This window comes from Dermacentor silvarum, chromosome 7 (assembly GCF_013339745.2).
Source record: "Dermacentor silvarum isolate Dsil-2018 chromosome 7, BIME_Dsil_1.4, whole genome shotgun sequence".
Lineage (NCBI taxonomy): Eukaryota > Metazoa > Arthropoda > Arachnida > Ixodida > Ixodidae > Dermacentor > Dermacentor silvarum.
The window spans coordinates 46,300,106-46,319,504 of NC_051160.1; the positions used below are offsets into that span (position 1 = coordinate 46,300,106).

General features: G+C 50.6%; 1 long non-coding RNA gene across 2 annotated transcripts in view; it reads left to right on the plus strand.

Moving 5' to 3' along the window:
- Nucleotides 1–17,727, plus strand: part of LOC119458006 (uncharacterized) — a 75,104-nt gene extending 57,377 nt beyond the window's left edge. The window contains exons 2-3 of one of the 2 annotated variants that reach the window (XR_007467819.1): nucleotides 14,159–14,257; nucleotides 17,084–17,726. This is a non-coding gene — a long non-coding RNA (uncharacterized LOC119458006). Of the gene's footprint in view, nucleotides 1–14,158; nucleotides 14,258–17,083 lie in introns of both variants that reach the window. The other variant, XR_005193406.2, reaches the window with a different exon arrangement.
- The last annotated feature ends 1,672 nt before the right edge of the window (nucleotides 17,728–19,399 follow it).

Below are 19,399 nucleotides of genomic sequence, written 5' to 3' on the forward strand. Positions count from 1 at the left end.
CGTACTCTTGACTCCCGTAATTACTACAAACGCGCCTCTACCGCAACCTCTTCCTTTTCGATCATGCTGCCGAGTAGAACGGTGGTTCCTTTTCGCTGAAATAGCACCCAACGCGAGGACAACGAATCCTGGCAATGTTAGATAGTTTTGGCTGAACGTCGCTTGCGCTCAAATTTGGTGCGCTGATTCGCACTTCAGGGAACGGCGTTGGCTCCGCACTTTTTTTATTATTGCGATAGGACAACAATTACGCGGTCACTCGAGGTACATACGCGCCGCCGATGTTGTGCTGTCACGACATCGAACGACGCATGGGCGTCGCGGCCGGTGTAGAGTTTTACAAGGTCTCCAAACACGCGAGAAAAGCGCAATGAGTTTGGCTGCGAAAAACAACGAAACCGATGTGGACGCGCCTCTCGATCACGCTCCTCCGCTGAATCGGCTCTACGGCGTATAGCGCCAGGACAGCGTTCCAACGCCTTCCGCTGCTGGCATAAGCATGTTGTGCGCACGCGCATTATATAGCGTTCCCGCTCAGCAGCTGCCTGCCTTCCACACCGCGGTGTACGTATACATACGGTGGTCTGAGCGGAACGGAAAACAAAGAGCCAAGCTACGAACGTCGGCGGTTTTGGTTGCGAAGCACTATATGCGCCCGGGCTCGTCGTCGTCGTCGTCGTAGTCGCGGTAAGCAATCGGCTCGTGCTAGCGCTCGTGCCCAGCGCGTGCCGAGCGTCCCGCGTGTCGAGCGCTCCCGCGTTCGTCGTCGTCTTCCACAGCTGGCTACGTTGCCGCTCATCATTCCAGGTTAGAATTTCACTTCTCTTCTGTCGTCGTAATGGGGAGGCCGCGTTTACGGGGTCATGAGCCATTGCTTAAGGCAGTATGAGCCCATTAGCGGTGCATCACTGCATGCTGCGCACCTCCCCAGGGTTCACGTTATGTGGAGCGGCATTTTGCTCAATGGGTCATTTGACACTTACGCATGAAATTTAATTCACCGCTCAAACTCGTGCTAACTGTAATAATAACTAAGAAAAATGTCGCAATTTCACCCGAAAGGCGAAGCATCAGTTGCGATAGTAAATTAGTAGAGAGCTATACGAAGTAAAGATATTAGTTTTATCAGCTGTATAAACTTGGACGTGCAGCAGCACCAGCAACGCGCAGAACTGTTGCCGACACCGTCGGCGTTTTGCCCGCGTTCGCACCGAACGCGCGTGGCGTTGGTGACTGTTGCCAGTGCCTCTGGGGGCGGCTCGGAGGTTTTCGACGAGATCAGAACGGGACACTCGTCGAGCAGCGTCGGAAGTCTTTAGCGCCTTCTCGCCTCGCAACGTTTTTATATAACTACGCATTTGGTGCCGCAGCTAAACGTCGCCTCCCCTCCCTCCCTTCCGTCCCCCCCCCCCACGGCCTTTCGCGCGACGGAAGTATACTTTGTATTATGCCTAAGGGCAAGCTTTCGAAATTAAAAAAGTTGTCTCAGTTTCACCTGAAAGGCGAAGCATCAATTACGATAGCAAATTTGAAGAGAACTATACGGAGTAATGATAGCAGCTTTATCAGCTGTATAAACTTGGACATGCAGCAGCACCGGCAACACGCAGAACTGTTGTCGACGCCGTCGGCGTTTTGCCCGCGTTCGCTCAAAATGCGTGCGGCGTTGGTGACTGTTGCCGGAGCCTCTGATATAAACAGGCACTTGGTGCCGCAGGTAAACGTCGCCTCCCTTCCCTCCCCCTCCCCCCACGGCCTTTCGTGCGTCGGAAGAAGGCACGTTTGCTCTACATATATGGTGATTGTAGAGGAGGAAAGAGACGCCTACTTCTGCAGCCCTTAAGGGAGCACGGCGCAGAACGCGCGTTTGTTCTCCGCCGTGGGTTCACTCCCCGTGAAAGCGCGCGCCCCTCGCGCCCTTTCACTCGCACATACAGCGTTCGGCGCGCGGCGACGATTTCATCTCCATTGACGTCATACGGAACCTCACGGCGACGACGACGGCAGAAATCTGCTTTTGAGTGTCCATATAATTGCTATCGCAATAAAAAAAAAGTTGCGTTTGCTCTCCGCCGTGCGTTCGCTCTCCGTGAAAGCGCGCGTCGCTCGCACATACAGCATACGGCGCGCGGCGACGATTTCAACGCCGTTGGACTTTATACGGAACCTCACGGCGACGACGACGCCGTTGGCAGAAATCCGCTTGAAGTGCCCATATAATTGAAAACTAAAACAGTAAGAAAGGCGTCCATAATGGCCCATTTCTTTTTTTCTCCGCGGTCTCGTCTTGTGCATCTCCGAGGTACGACGCCTGCAACGCCCCTCCTCTCATCGCGCCATGCAGCGTTCCGAGACGCCTGTGTTGCGCGGGGGCGCTGTTTCTGCGGCGCAACAGCCCCAGCAGTTGCCTCGCGTGCTGCGTCGCACCAACGTGATGATCCCGCCTACTGTTCAACACCGTCCAATGAGCTTTAGGCGCAACGCTGTTGCTTGCTGTCCCTTTAAGTGATTCGCCATTTGTGCCTTTTTATTATATATAGGCTCGTCTCTCGGAGAAGCCAGCGACGCGCACTCAGCTTGGCTGCCAAGCGACAAAGATGCCAGCTTGACGCAGCGTCACGTTGCGCTCAGTTAGCTGTGTAGTGGAGCGAGGGCAGCGTTCTATACGTTCGGCATCGGCGTTGTGCGCACGCGCATTAGTGTTTGCACTGAGCGGAGTGTACCGCGAACTCTCAGCTAAATCTGTCTGATGAGAGAAAGCTACTGGAGCCCAACTGCGGCACCCTTGTTACTGCGCGAAGTACAGACCTGCGAACATCTCCCGAATTTTCCGTAAAGGGTATTAATTGGGGGATCGTTGTGCGATTTGACGAACGTTACGAGAAATAAATTTTGTTCACTAAAGGACTTGACTTGTCGGCCTCACATCCTGCCGTTTGAAGTCTTCTGGTGGTGATATATTGCACCAGAGGAGAATACTTGCTTCGAAGAAGCTTATACAGACAAGTTTCCGAAGCAGGCGAAAATGTTAACAGCGGTGCCGTTGAGAAAGTCATTGCGATCTGTTAGAAATAATGTTCGTGCTGCTTGTCAGTCTCTGCTGTTCCAAGTTATCGCTTATTCTTGTGCGTTGCGTCTAAATGAAAATAATCGTCTATGAAGCGCGAATGTATCTCGCAAAAAAAAAAAGAAAAAAGAAAAAGCGTGCATGTGCTCGGGCAAACTTTAACGTAAGGCTTGCTATCCCCCTCTGTCTACCCCATCAACCTCTATCCACACCAACCAGTCGAAAAATGACGGCGTCCTCTGCAGATGACAGGGGAATGCTTATGCCATTCTAAGGGGCGTTTCAGTTTTTCTTTACAAGCGCCTTCTGTTCTTGGCCAGTCTCCCGTGGAAGGCAAGAGTCAGTTTGGAAACAAAACCGAGCAACACTCCCGCCACGCTGGCTCACAACGGTCATGCTTGCAGCTGTTGTAATTTCATGCAATAATTGTTGCCGGAAACTGCCCGACGACGCGGCGGCTTCCCCGAAGCTATATCAGACTTCCACGGCCGTGTTTTCCGACAGAGAGGTGTTGTCGCGCTATACGAAGAGCCCGCGTCTCGTCGCAACGGCGGCGGTCGTGTCGCAGAAGGAGCGCGACAAAGCCGCCGTGCCTCCTTCGGCGACCTTGTCGCGAGAGCCAGCGTCTTATCGGTTGATTCTCCACTCCGCGGCGGCGCGGGTGAATGATCGCTGTCGGCTCGTGCGCGCCGCAGCCCCGATTGGAGCGACGTACGTAGTACGTCTCTGTCTGAGGTTCGGGACGAATCGTTGCGCCAAAGGTAAGAACGTATATGAGAGTTTTGTAGTTTGCCCGCGAACGTACGCAGCACCGGCCTAATTATACCGGAGTCGTGGTCCGCAGTATAGCAATTCCGGTAAACGACCGCTCGGGACGCTTTGCGCAACTTCGTGTATACAGCGAGTTTTGGAACGTTCTCTTGTGACGTGGGTGTTCTCGGAGGATGAAATTCAGGACTGAAGGCTATATACCGCTGTATGCGCTCCCGACAGAGTTTGCCGTAAAGTTTGGGCCGTCGAGCGCCGCGACACCTGTGGAAGCAGACGCGCAACTATATATGTGGGACGGATGGGGAATAGGCACCCCTGTATAAGACAGCGCAGTTGCGTATTTAGAACCGTTGTTCTGGGGTACGTCGGGGTATACTGGCGCGTTCAATAACAGAATGGATCTTTTTGAAACGCGTGAGCCGACGCTTACGTTTGCCGTTCCGCGTCGTTGTCCTTGTTATAGCCGTCATTCCTCAAATCACCGTTGACTGCGTCTTCGGTGCATCGTGTACTTTGACATTCCTAATGTCATCACCGGAGGGTTTCCGTCATTCTTTTACCTGTCCGTAGAGGCTTGGTTAAGATGTCGTCGTCGCCATGGCAGGGCGAGAAAATTGTTTAGTAAATCGAGGTTAACGTATAAAATGCGTGTCTTCTTTAGGTCGTTGCTCCGGGCGATCTGATTGATGCCTCTGTCGATTCCACCGCCGATGCTTCATATGTTGGCTTCATTGCCTCTGTGCTCTCGCTGCTGTTACTTCAGCATCCGGTGTGTAGGTGGGCGCCTGGGAGGTGCTATTCGCATGGAGCGGCGGTGTCCGGCTAATAGCAACAATTCACTCTGATTTGCAACTCGAGGCGAGTTAATTTCGTTCGTATTTTTCAATTACGTTTGGATAGCGTGATGGCCTGTCACAGACTTGCGACAGCGCTGCAATGCTTAATAATAATGCTCCAAAAGTCCACCGTGAGGCGGCCCTATTATATATATATTTTTGTCTATACCTTAACGCGCCCTTAAAATCTTAGTTTTCCATTTCGCTTTCTTCAGAATGTGGCCGCATGCAGATAGCACTGGTCCAGCGCAATGACTGCATTTCAGTGGCGTGAATATAATGTGCGCACTTCGTGATTAGCTCTGTGCGTTAGGTCGAGAAGCGGATAATCACTTTGAGCACACTAAAGTAAGCGAAAATTGAGCACTCGCAAGAGCGTCGAATCTGGGCCACGAAAGAGCGAGCTATACTCGAAATACACCGAGCCCAGTCGTGCTCGCAGACTCTGTACTGAATTGCGGTCACGCGAATAGATCGCTCGGTTATGGAAATCTGGAATTCGTCGCTCATCGCCCGGAAATGCTATGAGCGACTACAGTCAAAAGCGCGAAGTCTGAACAGGATGTATACATCAGTGACAAATGCTGCTGGTCGTCGCGCGGAACGATCAAACGACCGAATTTTGATACGTGCCAGGATAAAAAAAGCGACTGCAAAACCTTCAGAAATATTTTACGCTGCGTAAGCAAAGCAAAGCAAATCAACTTAAATTATGAGAGCACGCGTGACGCCTGTTTAGGTGCGTATTTGCTGCCCTAGCTCATACCGGCAACGCACACCGGGGAGACGACGTGGGGTTCGACTCGTATAGGCGACGAATCGCCTATACGAGTCGCATCGCATCGAATCGCATCGCTTGTCGCCGTGATCGCGCGCAAGATCGCTTATATATACGGGGGGGGGTTATATTTCATTCGTGGAAAGAGCCATCTCTTTAGCGGGCGGTATACGGTTTCCGCCGGAGACTTCGAGTATATACCTCTGTACACTGTAACTGCGGAATCCTTGCAAGACGAAATGGCAGCGCAGATATCGAGATGATGGCGCCACGCATATGTAATGAGTTCGGGTCTGCGCGATGTCGCCACAGCGGTGTGTGTGTGCGCGCGCGTTTCCCGTTGTTTACTGAGGAGGGGACAAAGATAGTCCTTCCCGCGTTGTTTGGAAAAGGCTTCGCGGTCGGGTCGATCGGCACGAGCGGAGCTGGGGACCCTGCCCCTGGCTTCTGGGCAGCGGCTATAAGAGACCGTGGCCGTGTTCCAAAACTCGCCACAGACGGGAACGTGCATGGCTAAGCGGAAGGCGCAACCATGTGCACGCGATTAAAAAAAAAAACAATAAATTATGGGGTTTTACGTGCTAAAACCACGATCTGATTATGAGGCACGCCGTGCATTTTTTGACGTGTTCTTACTCTTTGCGCCGTATAGGCCATTTTTGGGACCCTCTTTCGGTGACGCCGACAGATTTTCGCGTAATAGGGCGCATAATGCTTTCGCATTAAAACGATCCAGGATATATATACGGTGCCGTCCAAACGACAGGCTGAGGGGGACGCTTGGAAACATCGATCTATAGGAAGGTCACCTGCCCTAGAGAGAACGCAGCCACGTACTCTTTCTTATCCGCTTGATGTAAGTCACGTCTTGCTTTTCAGGTTCACATTCGCAAAGAGTTGAAGCGCAGATATAGCGCGTGCTTTTCTCAGCTTTTTCGCGTCGCCGCGAGGTAGCGTCACGGGGCAGAAGCGCCTTTGCCATCGTCTGTCCTGACGCGTTCGGTTATTTGCGCTCGAAGCTGCCTTCTTAGCGGGTTTGCGGAGACAGTCTATTCCGATGCTGGCCAGAATTAGAACACACCGTGTGTGTATATGAGGCGGCATTCGCGGCACGTTCGAATCTAATGGCCGTCGTCGGCGCTGAGGCATTCGCGTATTAGTTGCGTTGTTCAAGTTTTCTCTGTCCAGGTTGTGAAGGCCATGGTTAGGAAGCTTCTGTGAGCACCTGCTCGCTTGGTCTGGCGGTGCGGCGCGACGAGTTGCGATGCCTTCCTTTTTTGTTTGCTAAAAAGCCCGGGAATGCGCAACTCGTTTACGCGTGTCGCATTTCCTTTCGTCCGAAACAAAACCGGAGCCTGTTTCCGTTCCACCGGCTTTATAGTGGAGGAGAGCAAACGGCGGCAGCCGTCTCTCTTCTCTCCCTCAATGCGATACGCCAGATGACGATGATTTAATGGCATCCCCTTTGAAAGGGGATGGTGACAAATAGCCGCCTAGCCTGCTTGATTTAATCAGGTATGCTATACATGTTTTTTATCTAGCAGTTTTATCTACATTCACTAATCTTTATTTTTTTTTCCCCTCAATTGGATGACGCGAAAGAATACCTTGTACCGCTACCCATGACTGTAAGATATCAAATCAGGTGATATCAATCTCCTCCCTGCTTTTTTTTACACCAATACTCTAAACGTCTCTTGCTTATCTCGACTGCCGAGCGGTTGATGCTTCCGTCCACGTTAAACCCAAGCGCTTCTGGAATAGACTTCAGACTCTGCCCAGGCGGCGCTGCGGAAGAACCCGCCACCAGCGCCCCCATCGCAGCCTTGGCGCAAACTGAGTAGTGCAAAGAGAGCTGTCCGCAAGCGAAGCTGCATAGGCCACAATAGAGCCCCGTCTTTCGGTTTTGTAAAGGCACGGTTTCCTAAAAATCAAGGACCTGGAAAGCTTCTTCCGCCCATCCACGCTTCGGAAAGGGAGCAGAGCGAAGTACGTGTACAATGTAAAAGAAGTTTCAGGTGTTATTTCGGCGCGCTGCAACTCGCAAGTACAGCGAGCATCGTACAACGTCGAGTTCGAGGCAAGCACTCCGACGTCCGTTCTCTAGCGCCTAAATGTGTTAAATTTGGGTACGTACATAATGTCAAAGCGATGAAGTACATATATGATTAAGTCAGGTAACTATGTAGCTTACGGTCAGTGGTACAAAGCTCGCTTTATCAGGGGCGAACGGCCCTGGCGACCTTCGCCTTTTCAGTTGCGTTCTCGCTTCAGCTCTCGCTTCCTGGGCATTCGAGCGTGTTATAGCGCATCTTCGAATGTTTTCTTCACGGTTGTCTTCCGTTTGTATTTACTGCAAATGGAGATACGTGCGTGTCCGCTTTCGCGGGATACAACCGAAGGGAAAACAAACCAGCAGACGCTTAAAACAACACACGCGCACAAATTAATCTAAAGAAACGCGACATTTTTTTATTCTACACACGTGCGTTACTTCGCAATTACTCATCCAGTGCTCCCACAGCAACTTTATTGCTCAGATTACAAAAAAAAAAAGAAAAACGCTGTCAAGAGGGCTCAGTGCATTGCGAAACGTGCTCGTTGTATCGAAAAAGCCGAAACTAGAAATAAGCTCGCGATACCACAATGCCCTAGAACGTGATTTTGAATTCATAAAGGAACCAAAATGTTTGGTTAAACTGACCTGCCAAATCTCTCCGTTCCACTTGCTGAGTAAAGTGGAGGCGGACGTGTGTAAACAGGTAGAAACATCCATGGCACATACGCAGGATGGTTCACAACTTTCTTTATTCTGTTGCCAACGAAGAGGCGGCTGCAGATTCCTCAGTTTTCGCTTGGTTTCCATAGTCCCCCGTGAGGGCTACGCAACACAATTACAGCAGAACAACATTATCACACTTTCTCATGTGAGCGACTGTGTTGTGGAGAATGCGAGTAATTCGCTTACCCAACACGCGAACGGCCCGTATCTAGCGCTCTCTCCTTTCTCCTTCATACGACCGCGATGTAAATCGGTAAAACTGAACGTTGTTATTCAGTCCTTCACGTTCATGGCAATTTACAACGCAACAGTAACGTCGATTGCGGCGTTTCTTCGTAGCGCGCGGAGCTGTCGCGGTTGCCGTCGTGCTCGCCGTCGCCATAGAAGGAGTGAGCCAACAAGAACTTTACGGCAGTTCGGCGGCACGTCCGACTAGCGGAGAAATTCATAGCTCTCATTCTGGCTGTTAAATGCGCAAAACATTCGCAATATGAACCAAAATTAAGTTAAATCATTGTTTCGCACTCGCTAGCTGCTTAGGCAACTTAGCAAGGGAGTCGGACTTTGCACTACTCAATTATTACCTCTTCGCACCGACAGGTGGCGCTACGCGTCTTGCAAAACTCCAGAGTCTGACGTCTATAGGTGCAGCGCTTGAGACGACTTATCCCGCGTCGAAATTCTCCTGTGATATCAGTGTGATTCGCCTTCCTAGCGCATATTACAGAGTTTCAGCGCGTCCGGTATTCGGGTAAACGTAAGCGGACGGGCGTTTTACCGGATGAGCGGAGGCGCAAACGTGAACGACCTAAAGTCCCTATATATATAAGTACCGCCATGCTTTGATCAACGCCGCTTCGCTCTCTTCTTTATCTCCGATTGGACGATGATAGCGCGCGCTTTGACTTCTTTATATTGATTTTTTTTTCTGCCTCAGAGCCATGTTGAAAGTCAATCTGCGCAGCCGCAGTCTCCGGCGACGGCGGCGCACGCCCGGCCTGAAAGTTTCAACGTGGACTTTCTAGGGCCGCCAGCCAACGCCGACTTGCTTTCGCAAGCAAAAAAAGAAAAAAAAGAAAAAAAAAAGCAAGCGCTTTAGGAGAGGAGACGACGGAGGAAAGAGTAGATGGCGGTACTTTTCTTACTGACCCTTTTCGCGGAGCAGTTTGTTTTAGAGAAACGAGATGGCGCTCACGGCGGCGCGCCATCTCTCCCCTCAGCGACCGCGCACGAATACGAAACCATTCCCGCTTCTATCTTGTTTCTGTGCGATCAACTGTCGAAAATGCAACTGAGTTTTCGCTAACACACTGTACTCCAATCATGCTAGATTGAATCATGTGGGTTAAAGACGTGTGCAGCAGTTGGCTGCAAAAATAGTGACTGGCATGTTTAAGGAATAGAATGAATCTGTGTGGCCAAGTTCGCGGACCGCTGCTACAACTGTCTGAACGTGTTACCGGCACTTCGTGATGTACGGCTTTCCTCGAGGATGCAGAAATTTGCTCATCCGCCAGCCTTGTATCGCTAACCTTCAAAGAAAGGGCTTCATCCCCAGAACGTCGGCGAGAGAATACCACTCGTTAAACAATGACAAAGGGAGTAGCGCCGCTTCCTGTCATAGTAAGTTTCGCGCACGTTATCTATACACATCTGTCCCAAATGGCAGGAAAAGTTACGCCCACTCTATCGCCAACGTATCAAGAATAAGTGAATGGGCGCACACTTGAATATATGCGCACTGTATGCGTACAATAAATGTCGGACTACACCAATAGCGCACGAATTAATGGTCAAAGTTGAATGTTTCGTGACGGTCCACAAGAGTAAGCGAGTTACTAGCTGTAATACATATTTGCTACAATGTACCCAATGTACAAAACAACTACGTTTCAAGCCTTGTGCGCAGCAATAACAAATCTATCGGAACTGAGCACACCCGCGAGCGATTAGGCAGAAAATAATCAGATAGTGGCCGCACCGAGGAACTTCACCGAGTCAGAAACTGACAAGCCACTGCTTCAAAGTATTTGCCGAATAAAGAACAAAGAGCAAAACACGCTAATCCTGACTGAATTCATAATCGGAAAGCTTGGATAGCTTGGAATACATATTTAGCCCCGCTTTTAGAGCAAGCACCATATACGCTGCTAGCGCCGTTTGGGCATAGCTTAATCAGCTCCGAAAGCGCTTTTGCATGTTCTCTGAAGCTGTGATCAAAGCTTCGTGTCGTCCACCTATAGTCACCGTTTACGATATCTCCGAAAACAGAGGTTTTCTAAGCTGCACCGGCGTCATACACTTCCATTGTAAACAAGGAGGCAACGGAGGCAGTTGAGGCAAGCAATGGACGCGTCACCACGTGATCAAACATGGCAGCGCCCACGGGATCGCCGCGAAAAGGGTCAATATAGGGACTTTAGAACGGCCTGCACGGGGCAGCCACCTGGTGGCGCTCAGCTCAAGCAGACAAGCACGGAGCTAATATTGCTGTAAGCAAGTCTATTTTACTTCGCTGCTGATTTAAATTTTCGGCAGCGGCGTAATCGTGTTCCTGTCGAAAAAAAGCTTGTCTTTCTTCTGAGAGCTTCTGCAACCGTCGGCGCTACAAAGTTTGGCAGAAATTTGTTACCTACTGGACTGTCACAGAAGCGGTGCAGGAAAGCTGAAATACGTTCGCGCACGATTTCGTCGTCAGTGCTCTTAAAAACTAAATTAAAATAGGCTAATCGGGCTTTTTTGTCTGCTTTAGTCTTGGCAGTATGCGTGGACGAAGTAAATTTTCTACAAAAGGTGTAGCCCAACTAACACGAAGTCAAGCCCATCGCAAGTATTTGATCGGCAGCACAAGGACTAGTGGCCGTCATGGGGAATTAAACGAGCGACACTGATCTTATTTATGCCACTCGGGCTTGTGCAGAAACATAGCGCCCCTACCACAACGTTGTACTCATGCAAGACGAGTACCTGCTGAGCAAATTTGTGCAAGACTTACCCTAATTGTCGTTGTCACCAAGAAATCTTGAAAAAAAAAAAACTAAAAAAACTTTGCAGAACTAGAAATCCTGGTGTTCGCACACCACGGAGCCGCACATATGATGTCTCTATTTTAGCCATGTTCGTCAAACGCTTGGTTGGCTTGCTTTCCTGCGTCTTCCATTCCATGACGCCTATCGAGCTTCTCGGTCATATCTATCTCCATCTTCATATACTATCCCCATATATCTATCCCTATCTTCATGAAGCAGGTCACCAGGCGCGAACCTGCCTGCGGTGTCGGTGAGCAAGACGCACGCCGTCGGCCACTTCCCGCGTAATGCCTTAGGGATTGCCAAAAAAATGCGAGCAACCTCATCTACTTAACTTCGTCCCGCTAGGTTATAGGGTGCCCGGCGACCGCTAGGGGCGCACATGGTGTTTGAAATCGAAACTATAGCGCTTGCCTTCCGGGGATCGGCTAATTTCATAGTGGATTTATTTGGTGTTTCGTGCTTCCCATAGTCGTCGCCTCCAAAATTTTGACTTGACCTGGATAAGTGGAATACGAGTGTTTTTTTTTTTTTTTTTTTTTTTTTTCAATTGCCTTTCTACCAGTTCCCTAGATCAGCTCGGCGGTTGTGGCCATTGAGCATTCGCGCGCTGGCTGTAAATGCTCCGCACTTACCCTTGCGTTCATACGCTGTCCGGTTCTCTGATTTATATTACTTTCTCGCGCCCCGCACGCTTTGAGAAACCGCTTCGTGCTCCGTGGGACCCTACGCTATAGCTCTCGCTACGCGTACGCTCAATTGATCGAGGCTCGCAGAGAGAGCGCATGGCCGCAAACGACGTTACGCAAGCGCTTTCCTTCGTTGGCCGTCGGTGCCAACGATCGGTGAGGCGAGCTTCCCTGCAGCGCGTGGCGCAATCGTCCTCCGCCATCTACCATATAATATATACTGCTTCGTACCACACACCTCCCCACCCCCTCGCCATTTATCACTCCAGTGTTTCTTTTCATTTCTTCGCACTAATTGGCCCCGTGTTTTTCGTAGTTGTGCTTCGTTTATAATTGTCGCGAGGCTGTATATAGAAGCGTGCGATGGAGCGATACGAAGATGACGACTCTCTCTATAACCGCCGCCGTGACTGTGGCATTGGGCGGCTGAGCACGCGAGGGTCGCGGGTTCGTGTCCCAACCACGACGGCTCGCATTTTGGTGGGGGGCGCAGAGTGAGGAGCTCTCGCGTGCTTAAGATTTAGGTTCAAGCTACAGCGAACCCCCGGAGGTGGTGAAAATGAATCCCGAGCTCTCCATTACTGCATCTCATAGCCACCAATGCTGCTTTTCGGACGTTAAGTCCCCCCACGAATTAATCCGATCGTCTCTTCGCGTTTATGTAGCCCCGTGTTTCACAGTTTTATGATTGTATAGTTATTGCAAAGGTAGAAGTGTGTAGCGGGGAGCGATACATAGTTAACACACACACACACACACACACACACACATATATATATATATATATATATGCTGTCTTTCGTATCGGAATACCGCGATCTTCGAGGGCGCGCGTATCTCGGCTGCTGCTGCTGCGCCGGCGCAGACAACGTTTTGTGTGTCACTAGACACACTCCGCGAAACCACCGCCTCCCGCGCGGCGTGTGTCCGAGAGTAGTAGTAGTAAGTGGTTCGTTGGGAAAGGGAAAAGGTTGGCGCTATCTTCTGCAGCCCTTGAGGGAGCACGGCTCAGCGCCAAACGTGTGTCCGAGACGGAAGGCGCTCTTGCTGCCAAAGATTTCCCCCTCTCATATCCCACGTGTCGCGCCTTCGGGGCAGTGGCATCGAATCGTGCGCCCACTTCCAAGGGAAGCTGTAGGCGTCGATTTTTCAGCGTTTCGCGGGAACTGTTTAGGAGAACAAAAAGTGTGCAGTCCAACAGCGTGCATCTTGGATTCTATGCCAAGCGATCGAGACTTTTCCTGAAGCGGGTTCAATTAAACGCCATAAAACTAAATGCGAATGCGTGCAAGTGTCTTTATCGTCCCTTGCCGCGAGCGTGATCACACGCAGTGTTCATGCACTGCGCAAATCGCAGCTTGAATGTCGGTGCTGTTTTTTTTTTTTTGTTTTTTTTTTTTTTTTTTTTTTTTTTTTTTTTTTTTTTACGCTTACGCACTATAATACCCCGTTTGTAAACTTAGCAGTTCGTGAGAATGCGCACTTGTGGGACGTCGACGCAGCGATGACGCGCGATGACGAAGGTGATGTTTCGTGTTTGTACAGGGAAGAATGGCGGGGAGAGGTGTATGACAGAGAAGTGTACGACGTGGAGGACAAGAGCGCTCGTGTTTATCGCGCTTTGGGCGAACGTCGGAAGAAACTCGCAAGTGGTCCCGAATTCAAAACACTCCCGCCACTTCAGCCCGCTACGGCGTCTCTCATATCCTGCGCATGCTGCCTCGTGACGTCTAATCCAAGATTTGATTTGATTGTTCGCTATCTCATCCGAACTGCCGACTTCGTTGTTGTTTTCCTCTACATCGCTTGTTGTGGGCTGCCGAGCTTGTTCTGGGGGAGTTTGTCTCGTTTTGCACATACTCGCAAGTTTTGGCTGTATACAGGTCGTTTACTGCACCAGAACAGAAAGAAAGAAGTGTCCGGTGCTGTTTCGATCGAACAATATTTTATTGGCGACAGTTCGCGGTATCGTGATCCTTCGTTACGTTTACTTATTCACTTTCTATTAACATTTCCATCATTTTTTACGGAACTCATTTTCATGTTTGCCTGCTATACAGTACTACCGCCAGATTTTTGTACTTTCCCCCGTTCATTATTATTATTGCCGTTAGTTTTCTTGCTTTTCGGTCTTGGCTGTCTGTCGCCTCTGTACTTGACTTTGCTGCCTTCTGTGTGCGTAACCTTCTGTTGTTCTTCCTCGCAGGGACCCCTTTCTTGGATGTGTCCTACCGTACGTAGCTGCCTCTCTCCTCGCGGTCGGTGAGGTGGCTTCCCCACGTAGCGCGTCCCGCGACGTCTAAAGGTAAGCGACATTGGAACGTTGTCAGTGTTCTCTCGATACTCGAAGGCGGGCAGCTGCTCGGGGACGTAACCGCCTTTCAAAGTTGGCTCTCATTAACGACCGGTGCGTTATGCGAACGCAAGATGTGCTGTCCTTCGAGATCCGCGTTGTTGGAGGACGCACCGGCGCAGCTCGAAGTCGTCACTCCACAAGCGAACAGTGGATACCCCTGACCTTGTCGCTCCGTTGTACGCATGTAAATAAGTTCTCTTCTTTACTCTCTTCTATATGCCATCCGCCCACCCTGTTCTTTTAAAAGCGGCGCTTTTCCTTGCGAAACCTCGCCGGGTTTCGTGACCGTGGGTGTTGCGGCATGGCTGTTCTCTAACTGAATATAGGCCAACCAATCAGCGGAAGGCGCTGCCGCTGGGTATCTTGCACCACCACTAGGTGGCGCTCGCATCTGCGGCGGCGCCGGCCGTGCGGCGAAAAAAAAAAGAGCACCAGCAAGCTCGTCTTCGCGCATAAGCGGCGGCGGCATTGCATTAGCCTTTCTACAGTGCCCGAATAAAGCCTTCCGTGTCAATTTGTGCGGACATTCAACAAACACAAACTCGTGTTTCGACTCTTTATGCCCTCACACAAAGCTTCACTGTATATAGATTCCAGCTTATTGGATCTTCTGCATTTTTGTACCCCCTTAAACCCTTTCTCCCCACCATACTGCCCACTGCTGTTCAGATGTCAGCAGCTAGCGGGGAATCCATTACCTTTCTATTTATTTACTTAAAAATTATCAGAACAAGCTATCACTACTACACTTCCCGTGTAGTAGAGAATGGTTGGAAGTAGTGATTGATTGGAAAAGCAGAGCATTTGCGATTATGTAACGAGAGCGAGAAAGCGGTCGGCCACGGCTCGGCTGCGCCAGCGGCGTCATCGTTGGGCCGTCGTCCTCTTCGGTCTGCTTGGCGTCGGCGCGAGCGTTGCACCGTAGAGGGGCGGGTGTCGCCTTTTCTTTATTTTTTCCTCCTCGCCCGCTGCCTGTGGCCTCGATCGCTGGCCACGGCGTGCTGCCGTCGAAGGTCACTGGCGCAGAGCGAAGCTGCTTGTCCGCATAGCACGCGTTGGACGTCCGAAGACTTGTTTGTTTGGTATCCGTTTTCGCTAGCCAGCACGGCACGTAACGGGATGGGCAGGGGCAGATCGGAACCTGCCAATTTCATAGTGATCGCGAAAGGGAAACACTTGAGAGTCAGTTCCTACTGGTAAAGTATTCTTTCGAAACTCCCCTGTTTCCGTTAATTTCGCGGTAACAGTTTGATTGCTGGAATGAAAATATTATGGCTAAATGATTTTTTTTTTTTTTTCATTCTGAGCCGGAATCTCAGCGCTGGTCCGTCGGTGTGAGGTATATTTCAATTTATTCTCGTATTTGGGCCGTTGGGGCTAAGTGACAGTTATTACTACTTGCCAGATGCATTCTTTGCCTTCTTTAAAGTACAGTGCATTCGATTTTCACCGATAACTATGATTAAAACTAGGCCCGAATAGGCGCGGCGAAAAACCTCAACGTCACGACGAACTGCATGGTGCGTGCAGGGAACCTTGCCGTGGTGTAGCCACCAGTCATTGTACTCTTCGCGCCTTTTCTGGCTTGCAGAACGAGCTTCGATCCTCTCGCGGTTTTACCGTGTCCATGAAGGTGTTACCGCTTGCAAGGATGACTGGTTACCGCGATCAAAAGTGACCGTGTGACACCGGTATTATAGGCGACAAGATGGCGCGTGCGTCCGCGCAGGAGACTGGATCCCAATCACGTACTTGCAATGCAATTCAACGAAAGTATAAGCCAGCCTCTGCTACCTCGTGTGGCCTCTTCAACAACGTAACGATTCCGCAGGTCATCTCGCGACCGCTCGCGTATTTTGTAGCATCTGCGTGACGTCACGCCACGGACTAAGGTTCTTAGCCGATGCACCAGCATGACGGCCACGATCATCACGTCAGTGCAGCTATAGTAACGTGGCGATTACGGTGATGACGTCAGGGTAAACCGTCCTCGCACTCGCCATCTCGCCCAAATCAGTCATATTGATCCTTGCGTGTGCGTCCTGTAGCCAGGGTTGTAAGAGCGGCTGCTCTTCGCCCCAGATAGAGAGCGTGATTCGTCGGCCTCTGTCCCTCCGCAGTTCAAGAAATAGTCCCTGAGAATTCCCCAGCCCGGAGAGGAGGTATTCCCCAAAGAGAGAGAGAGATTACACTACAGTGGCTGATTATACGAAGGGGCATAGCCTGGAGGCTATGGAAGGGGTCGTTTGAAAAGGGGTCGGGAGTGGGATTTCCCCACCTTCTTCCCGAGTACCCCTTTGTTGACTCCTCCTTTCCCAACCCCTCCTCTTCACAACCACACTCTCTCTCTCTCTCTGACGATGCGCGCTCACTTTTCGCGAGGACGTGGACGTCACCCGCGCCTAGCCAATATAGGGTTCCGCCGCCAAGGTGAGGCGCTTTCCAACGAGAAAAGGCAGGACATTGCGTGTGTCCGCCCGTTACAAAGGGGCTGGCCGCTACTACATCATCATCAGGGTGCGAAAGTGACCAAGACCAAGAGGACGCGATTCGCTGGCGCACGAATGCACGCGCCTGTCAAGAGGCATTCGCCCCCCCCCCTCCCCCACTTTCCTTACTTTCGCCGCAGTAAATGTCGTCAAGGCACGTGCGTGTTTAGTGTGTGTGTGTTTGTGTGTCCTTTGAACGTGTGCTCGATGTCTATAGTGTGTGACCCACGTGTGTGGGGTGTTTGTGTGTTGACTGTCGGGTGCTGGGTTTTGTCGTTTGTCGCAGGCCGTCCCCCGGGGTTCTCTTTTCCTTGCGTGTGTCTCTCTCTTTGGTGGTGGGAGTAGTTGGTGTGGCCCTCGGCAACCCGGCGTCGTCGTCCCGGCGGTGATGGCCCCGTTCTCGGCGCGCGCGCCGGAGAACCAGCGCTCGCGGGTCTGCGGCGCGGCTGTGTCGTCGACGACGAGCATTGTCGAAGCCGCCGAGCGTCGTCGGGCGTGATGAGCGAACGCCACCACCACAGCCGCCAGCAGCAGCCGCACCGCCGGTGCTCCTCGTCCCAGCCCTCGGATGCGCCGGACGCCGGCCGCAGGCTGAAGCAGCGGCCCAAGAAGGAGACCGCGGCGGCGGCGCCGTCGCCCGCGAGGGCTGCGACCTCCTCGCGGACTGCGCCCTCGCGACGGCCCAGCGAGGCGGCCAAGGCGGCCACCGGGGCCCCCGCCCGCGCGTAGGAACTCCAAGGTGCGCAAACACCCTCAGCTGCCGTGGTTTGCTACAAAAAATTACGAGAAAGGAAACTCCGGCGCTTGTGTCTATGGGGAGTTGCAATCGTGGCAGTTTAACAGGACTTTGGTTTTGTCTAGTTGGTTCATTATGTAAGCATAGTCGCCTGTATGAACCTAATTGTCCTGACCACCTGCTGTTCTCCATGTAGCCCCTTTGCAGTAGCGCACCCAGGATCTCTGCCAGGGGGGGGGGGTGTGACAGTTTGCCTTAGTTTGCCAATACCATCTAAACAGCACTAATTTAAATTTCTTATGGGAATTGTCCAAAAATGACAGGGGACGAAATTCAAAATAAATCAGAAAAAAAATAGTACAGTATAATGTTCATGGGTATAATTTTCGATATGATATCAAACCATAAGTTTAGTTACAAGTGTCTGGAATACTGAAATGTCTGGAATAATTAGAATGAATTAGAATTAATGCCGAGGTTCCAGTGCCACTAAGAGACACCTAAGTCAAAGATTAGGGTCGCCTACTGTTTTTGCCTGCTACCCTGCCTATGCTTACATGGCTGTTTAGCCAATGTGGGAATGATGGTCAGTGCATGGATTTGCCCAAACCTTGTCCTTCTGGCTTCTAACGGCTTTGTGACTTTTCAAATGGAGCATCTTTTGACTAGGTATTGCATTATATAAGTGCCGCAATTCGCAATTATGCGTGTGTGCAGAAACAAATTGCCTGTCAGTGCTTGGAAATAGTGGTGTCCAAATGGGGGGGGGGGGGGGGGTGCAGCCAGGACATGTGTTTCGGGCTCCTGCAATTGCTTACGGCACGTGCAGCCTGCAAGAAGATATAGCCTTCGAGATTTGTGTCTTTTTTTTACTCCGAGGAGTGGCGCTGGGAGTTTGATTGGGCATGACCTATGTAGAGATAAAACGTAATAAATGACGTCGCATAAAAATGTTTGAAGTCACAAGTACGAAGATCAGATGATCATTGTACTGCCCATCACTCTCATGGTGCCTGAACAATTGCCACGCCAGAGTTCCTCTAGTAATTTTTTTGTAAGAAACTCTACGCCATTGCGACACCCTTCCCCCCCCACCCTTGTATTTCTCGGGTACTCCAGTTGTAGAAGTGCATGCTGTGGTCCATCGTACCATTTGTGTATGTATTGTGAAGATAATGTGTGGCCTTAGCCCGACCCTTCTGACGTGGTAGTCTAATACTGAGGCTTGGCATAATCTGTGTCAGAAAAAAAAAAACACAGTAAGAGCCTTCTCAAGAATGCTTGAAACTTGGCAAGTTGGGGAGGTTGCGTGATTCTTGTGCTAGCATAAGAACACAAAAAGAGGACATGCATAAAGATATGCTTTACGTCCAGCCTCCTGTTCCCCAAGCTTCCCACCCCCAGCAACGTGTCTTGAACTTCACTTGTTCAGCCTTGTTTCTTCTGTTTGTGTCCCTGACCTTGTGTTCTTGTGTTAGTGCAAGAGTCTGGAGCACATCTCAACCCCGTTTTTGTAATGGAGTGATTTGCCCTGCCAAGTTTCTTTAATGACTGGATGGCAAATGGTAAATTGTCTGCCTTCACAAACTTAAGTTACACACCACTATGTGCCCATGTGGTACAATTCAACTTCACTGGCCTTGTGGTGCAGTGGCAAAGGATTAAACAATCCAATTGTGTTGTGTTTTTTCATTCCTCTGTTTTTCGGAGAATTTCCCGCAAGGCATATCTAGTAAAAAAAAATCAATCACATACACACATGCAGCTTCTGTGACACCACTATTTCACAATGAGTTAGCGCATTTGTTGTTTTTTATCCAATGGATATAGTAATGTAATAACTTTGGCTTTGGTCGGCCTCCCTGA